This window comes from Zea mays, chromosome 2, assembly GCF_902167145.1.
Source record: "Zea mays cultivar B73 chromosome 2, Zm-B73-REFERENCE-NAM-5.0, whole genome shotgun sequence".
Classification (NCBI taxonomy): Eukaryota; Viridiplantae; Streptophyta; class Magnoliopsida; order Poales; family Poaceae; genus Zea; species Zea mays.
In genome coordinates, this window is record NC_050097.1 from 184,402,303 (window position 1) to 184,410,821 (window position 8,519).

The following is an 8,519-nucleotide window of genomic DNA, read 5'->3' on the forward strand; positions in this document are numbered from 1 at the left end:
TAGAGCTATCAACCTCTCACATTGGCCAGGTATTTACGCTTATAATTGAGAGATTTTATGCTTAAAACTTAAGGTTTTTACGCTCCAACCTGGAGATGCGTCCACCAGTGAACAACATGCTAGATTTTTTTACGAAGTGTACCGAATTGCATAAATACCTACACCGTGTAGTATATTTAGTATAAGTATAAATCATAAACTAGTTTTAATTTGTTTAGCTGCATGGTTGTTGGAGAGATACTATATTTATGAAGCAAATTAAACATTAAATACGATTTTTTGTTTCTATGCATGCAATTCATTTCCTTTCATTGCACATTATTTTCATCATAAATTCGTGCGCATGCAGCTGGTAACAGATTTTTACGCAGTATACCGAATTGCATAATTATCTACACAGTGTAGCATATTTAGTCTCAATATATATCATAAAATGGTCCTTGCGTGTTTAGCTGCATGGCTGTTGCAGCGATCCTAAATTTATGGAGAAAATAAAGCATTTAAAAATAGAATCTGCCACACATTTTTTCCTAAATTTACGCGCATGCATTGGATCGTGTTTGACTCATGCATGCTTTTTTTTGCGCTAACAGATGTGGGGCAGGTGGCGCACCCGACAGGCTGGTTGGGCGCGCTGGATTGAACCAGTTTGTAGGGGTGGTCGGCCTGGACTTCATATATATATATATATATAAACTCTCATTTTTCCCTATCTCTCTATCTTGTTGGTACTCATGCATGTTTCTCACTGAGATTTCATAGTCTTCTAGGTGATATTGTTGATCTTAGAAAAACAACCTTTAGAGCTAATTTGTTAACCTTATTTCCATAAGTGATTTATATTTTCCCAAGGAAAAATAACCTAATGTCCCTTAGAAAAATAGGGTTACCAAACCAGACCATACGTGTGTCGACATATTTTTTTGGGAGGTGTCTAAGAGTCGATTAGGGCATACTCAATTTTATCCTAATCACAATAGAAAAACACTGAATATCCGATGGCTACGTTATCTCCGACGGCTTCCATACAAGCCATTGGAGATACAATTATCTTTGACGGCTTCCAACGGCCGTCGAACATAAGGTAGTACATCGGATGGCCTGTCTGACAGCCGTCCGACGGCTGTTAGAGCCAGACCGTCGGAATTAAGGGATTTTAATCCCACAACACTGAAACCAGCCGTTTCATTCTATCTCCAACGCCGCCGCTCACTCACTCCATTGCTCCAACACCGCCGCTCACTCCGGCCGCCGCACAAGTCGCCGCCGCCGCAACACTCCGGCCGCCCCTCCACGCTCCCGCCGCCTGTGAATCATCTAGGCCCCTTTGGTAATGTTTTGGTAATTAATGACAACTACTTGTGGACTAACGATTCTTGGAGAAATAAGAATGCAGGGTTGGACCACATAGAACAGGAAATGTTGAAGAGTCATACGCATTGGTTGTGGATCAGATGAAGGCAAAGGTATAATATAGGTTTTACTTTTGCCGGTCTTGAGGAGTTTAGAGAAGATACCTGACCGGATTAGTAGGCTAGATAGCCGTACTATTAAGAGGGGTCAATGACTTAGATCTGTGTAAAACTTAGTGCCTCATAGAGCATCAAGTAGTTGCATTTGCATGAGGACTAACAGCGCTTCTCATTTCGTGAGTTAAAAGTTCATTCAAAAGCATGTTTGAGATTTGAGAAGTCTTGGTCGCGCGGACTGTCCGGCCCTTGGGGGCGGACCGTCCGCGACCCTCCAGAGGGTCCGAAGTCTTACCATTTGTGTTGACACTGTGTTCTATTGTACTGCGGACCGTCCGGGCCTTAGGGCCGGACCGTCCGCAGTCCTGACCAAAGGAAGGTGGCTTCGGGTCAGTCCCTGAATTATAGGCGGACGGTCCGCCTGTGAGGGGCGGACGGTCCGCATGTGTCTAACTCGTTTTTGGACAGGGACTGTGTGTTTTTATAGATTTGTACTACGGACGGTCCGGGGGACCAGTCCGGACAGTACTGTCTCAAGTCGCGGACGGTCCGGGATTTATAGCCGGACGGTCCGCGTGTGTTAACTCCGTTTGATCCGAGGCTCAGGTGTTTGAATTTGCCAGGTCGCGGACGGTCCGGCCTTGAAGGGCGGACTGTCCGGACCCACCTTTTGAGACAGCTCTGACATGTTTCAACGGTCATTATAGCCGTTATGTTGTACGGCGGACCGTCCGGCCCTAGGGCGCGGACGGTCCGCGTGTGCGCAGAATTGCCCCCCTTTGCACATAACGGTTGGTCTTAGATGGAGGGCTATAAATAGAAGGGTAGCTCGTGTGAGAGAGCTCTCTTGGCCATTCCTTGCACACATTGAGCTCATTTGTGATCCTCCAACTCACTCTCTCACACTCTTTGCTTGAGATTGCATTCTAGTGAGAGATTGAGGGTTCCTAGTGCATTTGCATCATTTGGTGATTCTTGAGGCACTAGGTGGTACACCGAGCAAGCGTCATTGGCTTGTTACTCTTGGAGGTTGTTGCCTCCTAGACGGCTCGGGTGATTGTCTCCGTCGAGCTCTCCAAGAAGATTGTGGAGAAGTCGCGGTGTTGATTGTGAGGGGTTCGCGCCTACCTCGCCGGAGCGGCAAAGGTGATATTAGTGGAATCGAGGTATTGAGTGATTTCTTGTCCACTTGGCTCAAAGATCAAGTCGTGTCTTGATAGAGGAGCAAGTGAGAGCTTGAAGTCCACCTCAACGTGGATTAGGGGTGATCGGCAAATCACCGATACCACGGGATAAATTTCGGTGTCTATTCCTTCTAGCATTACTTATTGCCTTGCAATTGATTAGTGTTTTGCTTATTGTTCTTCAAGTATTCAATCTCCGTAGTTGTCTTTCATACATTGTTTACTTATTGACACTAGTAAATTTATTCCTCTTGTCGTATTGATTAAATTTACTTAGTATTGTTGTTTTTAGTCAAAACCGTCTATTCACCCCCCCTCTAGCCGGTGTCCTAGATCCTACAAGTGGTATCAGAGCCGAGGACTCCATTGTTTGTGGATCTAATCATCCCGGAGTGGGACAAAATGGCTAGTAACAACAATGTGCACATTGGGAAGCCACCGCACTTTGATGGAAACAATTATGATTATTGGAAAATAAGAATGTCAATGCATCTTAGAGCAATGGGTGGAAAAATTTGGCCAATTGTTAGAGATGGATTTGTTGTATTGAAGGAAGATGAACCATCCGTTAGTGATAATGAGAATATCCTCACAAATGATCAAGCCATGAATGTCTTTTATGATGCTCTTGATATAAATGAGTTCAATCGTATCAAAAATCTCACAACCACTCATGAGATTTGGGTAAAACTAATGGAAATTCATGAAGGAACTACAATTGTGAAGAGTGCCAAACTATATGTGTGCAAAGGGAAGTTTGAGCAATTTATTATGAAAGAAGATGAGAGTGTATCCGATATGTTCAATCGGTTGAATGAGATAGTAAATGAACTCAAAGGACTTGGTTTTAATGTACCGGATGTGGACTTCACACACAAGTTCCTTAGATCACTTCCGGAGAAATATGAGACTATTGTGACAATACTAGTAAGGAGTGATCTATCTACAACCTCTCCAACCGAAGTATTGGGAGAAATTCTCACTCAAGATATATTTAAGAAGTCACAAGCCGATGCTTTAAGTTTGGCAAAGAAGGTGAAAAATGAATCTATTGCTCTCAAAGCCAAGGCCTCAAAGGCAATTGAAAAGGAAGATAGCAATGATGAAGAAAATGAAAGTGAGAGTGATGGTGACATGGCTTTATTTGTAAGGAAATTCAATAAATTCATGAAGATGAGAAGAGGTCAACCTAGAAGAGGTCAAACATCTAGAAGAAATGCTTTCAATGATAGAAAATGTTTTGAGTGTGGGGAACCCGGTCACATTGCCATGAATTGTCCAAGCAAGAAGAAGAAGGGCAAAGATGAAAGTGACAAGAAGAAAAAGAAATACTATAACAAGAAGAAAGATGGCAAAGCCTACTTAGTTGAATGGGACTCGGATGATAGCTCGGATGATGATGATGATGACACCTCATCCAAGCTTAATGCCGGAATTGCCATCAAGGAAGCTCCCTCACTCTTCTCATCCCCCCATTGCCTCATGGCAAAGGGAGATGCTAAGGTAAAAATCATCACCGATTTAAATGATATAAATGATGATGATGATATCGATGATGTCGATGATGATGGCTATTCATATGATGATCTTGTTAGAATGTTAGGTGAGGCCGATGACTACATGCACAAAGAAAAAGAAAAATTTAAGGCCTTGAAGGAATTGTATAAAAACCTCCAAGTGTCTTTTGAGGAGCTCAAGACCTCTCACAATGACCTCAAAGAAAATTGTGAGAAGCTTGCGGATGCTCAAAAATTATCTATTGTGCATGAAGTTGAGGTGGTCACTAAGGATGTTGGAGTCACTTGTGACTTACTTGATAGTCTTACAAGTGAACCACTACCTACTAACTTTATTTGTGATAAATGCAAAATTTCTCTCAATGATAACATTGCTCTTGATGAATCAAAAATTATTGTTGAGAATGAAGTGTTAGTAGATAGAATAAATACTCTAACTCATGACTTAGAAAAGGCATATGGTGGTAAGACTAAATTGGATTTCATATTGGGAAGTCAAAGATGCTCTCTTAACCGTGAAGGTCTTGGATATGTTCCCAAGAAAGGAAAGAATGCTTTTGTAAAGCAAAAGACATTGTTTGTGAAAGAATGTGACAAAGTGTGTCACAAGTGTCACAAAAAGGGACATGTTAAGAAAAATTGTCCCAAGTTCAAAAATGTATCCTCCACTTGTTTTGAGCATTGTTATGTTCTTTCTCACAATGCAAAAGGTGTTCATGCTAAATTTGTTGGTACTTCAATTGTTGGAAACAAAAAGAAAGCTATTTGGGTACCAAAGACCTTGGTCACTAACATCCAAGGACCCAAGCAAGTTTGGGTACCTAAAAGAGATTGATTTCCTTTTGTAGGTAAACTACAAGGCGGGAGGGAATCATTGGGTGTTGGATAGTGGATGTACTCAACACATGACCGGGGATATGAAAATGTTTACCCAAATGAGTGAGGAAGATTGCTCAAATTATGATAGTATCACATTTGGAGATAATCATAAAGGAAAGGTTAAAGGTTTGGGTAAAATTGCTATCTCAAATGATCATTCTATATCAAATGTGCTATTGGTTGAGTCTTTGAATTTTAATTTACTTTCCGTAGCTCAATTATGTGATTTAGGATTTTGTTGCAATTTCACGGTTGAAGATGTTATTATCTCTAGTGTTGATGGTAGCAATCTTAAGTTTAAAGGTTTTAGACATGAAAATCTTTATCTTGTTGATTTCTCATCTAATGAGGCAAAGCTCACAACTTGCCTATTTTCAAAAGCTTCACTAGGTTGGTTATGGCATAGAAGACTTGGTCATGTTGGGATGAAGCAACTCAATCGGTTAACCAAGCATGACTTAGTTCGAGGCTTAAAAGATGTGAAGTTTGAAAAGAACAAATTGTGTAGCTCTTGTCAAGCCGGTAAGCAAGTGGCAAACACTCATCCAAATAAAAGTCAAATGTCCACTCATCGACCCTTGGAATTACTTCATATGGATTTATTTGGGCCCACATCTTTTGTAAGTATTGGTGGTAATTCCTATTGTCTTGTGATTGTGGATGACTATTCAAGATTTACTTGGGTCTATTTTCTACGAGACAAATCCAATGTGTTTGAAACATTCAAGTCATTTGCTATATTGGCTCAAAATCAATTTGATTTCGACATCAAAAAGGTTAGAAGTGATAATGGGTCGGAATTCAAAAATGCAAGAATTGATCAATATTGTGATAACAAGGGTATCAAACATGAATTCTCTTCAAAATATACCCCGGAACAAAATGGTATTGTTGAAAGAAAGAATAGAACTCTTATTGATATGGCAAGGTCTATGTTAGCGGAATATAATATATCGGATTCTTATTGGGCCGAAGCAATAAATACCGCTTGTCATTCATCAAATAGACTATATTGTCACAAGCTCTTGAAGAAAACTCCATATGAATTGCTCATTGGTAGGAAGCCAAATATCTCATATTTTAGGGTATTCGGTTGCAAATGTTATATTTTGAGAAAGGGGAGCCGGCTTTCTAAATTTGAGAAGAAATGTGATGAGGGTTTTCTTCTTGGATATTCATCAAATAGTAAGGCTTATAGAGTCTTCAACAAAACTCATGGTATTATTGAGGAAGCATATGATGTTGAATTCGATGAAACAAATGGGTCTCAAGATGAGGGTGATAATCTCGATGATGTTGGGGGAACTCAATTGATAAATGCAATGAAAACAATGGCCTTTGGTGAAATAAAACCAAAGGAAGATGATGATGAAGATAGTATGGTTGTCATTCCTTCATCCTCAACTATAAATAAGGAAGATCACCAAAGCCAACAACTTAATGAAACCATGGATACTCATGATCAAGGTACTTCAAGACCTTCGGTTCCTCCTAATGCTTCATCAAGCAATTATCAAACAGTATCAAGAATTCATCATTCCATTGTGAAGGATCACCCGGTTGATCAAATTGTGGGTGATATTAGTAAGGGTGTTCAAACTCGCTCTCGCATAGCTTCGTTTTGTGAACATTTCTCTTTTGTATCTTGTATGGAACCTAACCGTGTAGATGAAGCTCTACTTGATGTTGATTGGGTGAATGCAATGCATGAAGAATTAAATAACTTCGCTCGAAATGAAGTTTGGGAGCTTGTTGAGAGACCAAAGAACCACAATGTTATTGGTACAAAATGGGTGTTTCGCAACAAGCACAATGAAGATGGTGTGGTAGTAAGAAACAAGGCAAGATTAGTTGCACAAGGATATACTCAAATTGAAGGATTGGATTTTGGGGAGACATTTGCTCCCGTAGCAAGATTAGAAGCAATCCGGATTCTACTTGCTTATGCTTGTGCACATAATATCAAGCTCTACCAAATGGATGTAAAGAGTGCCTTCCTAAATGGTAAGATTAGTGAACTAGTGTATGTTGAACAACCTCCCGGTTTTGAGGACCCCAAAAGACCTAACCATGTGTTCAAGCTTTCTAAAGCTCTCTATGGGCTTAAGCAAGCTCCACGCGCTTGGTATGAAAGGCTTAGGGATTTCTTGCTTTCCAAAGACTTCAAAATTGGGAAGGTTGACACTACTCTATTCACTAAAAGAATTGGCAAAGACTTATTTGTTTGTCAAATCTACGTTGAGGATATTATTTTTGGATCTACTAATGAATTATTTTGTGAGGAGTTCGGAAAAATGATGTCAAAAGAATTTGAAATGTCTATGATAGGAGAATTGAGCTTCTTTCTTGGCCTTCAAATCAAACAATTGAAAGATGGAATTTTTATAAGTCAATCAAAATATTTGAAGGACATGCTCAAGAAGTTTGGTTTAGAAAATGCTAAGCCTATCAAGACTCCAATGGCAACAAATGGTCATCTAGACTTAGATGAAGGAGGTACTATGGTTGATCAAAAACTTTATCGTTCAATAATTGGTAGTTTGCTTTATATTACCGCATCTAGGCCCGATGTTATGTTTAGTGTATGCATGTGTGCTCGATTTCAAGCTTCACCTAGAGAGGTTCACTTGAAGGCCGCTAAAAGAATTCTAAGATATTTGAAGTATACTCCCAATATTGGTCTATGGTATCCCAAAGGTGCTCAATTTGAATTAATTGGATATTCGGATTCGGACTATGCGGGGTGCAAAGTTGATAGAAAAAGCACCTCCGGTTGTTGTCAATTTCTTGGTAGATCTCTTGTTTCATGGTCTTCTAAGAAACAAAATTCGGTTGCTCTATCTACCGCCGAGGCGGAATATATATCGGCCGGAAATTGTTGTGCTCAACTATTATGGATGAAACAAACCTTATTGGACTATGGAATTATTTTCAAGAATGTGCCTCTCATGTGTGATAATGAGAGTGCGGTAAAATTGGCTACTAATCCGGTCCAACACTCAAGAACCAAGCATATTGATATACGACATCACTTCTTAAGGGATCATGTTGGCAAGGGAGATATCTCTATTTATTCCATTGGCACGGATGATCAATTAGCAGACATTTTTACAAAACCTTTGGATGAAACAAGATTTTGTTCTCTAAGAAGTGAAATGAATGTGATCGATATCTCAAATGTGGCTTGAAGTTGATCACACATGTGTCGTATTGCAACTCGGGTCTCAATATGCTCATTATGCTATTTATTTGGTATTATTCGTGCATTTTTTTCATTTCTAATTGCTCTAGATAGTCTAATTCAAAAATCATGCATTACTCAATTAAATCATATGTATATGCATGCATATCAACTCTTGGATTGGTCAAAATGTCCATATATGAGCATCAATTCGGATTCGGAATTCAAAATCAAAAAGTGGACAGCAATTGGAAAAATGAGTATAAGGCTGCGGACCGTCCGCCCATGG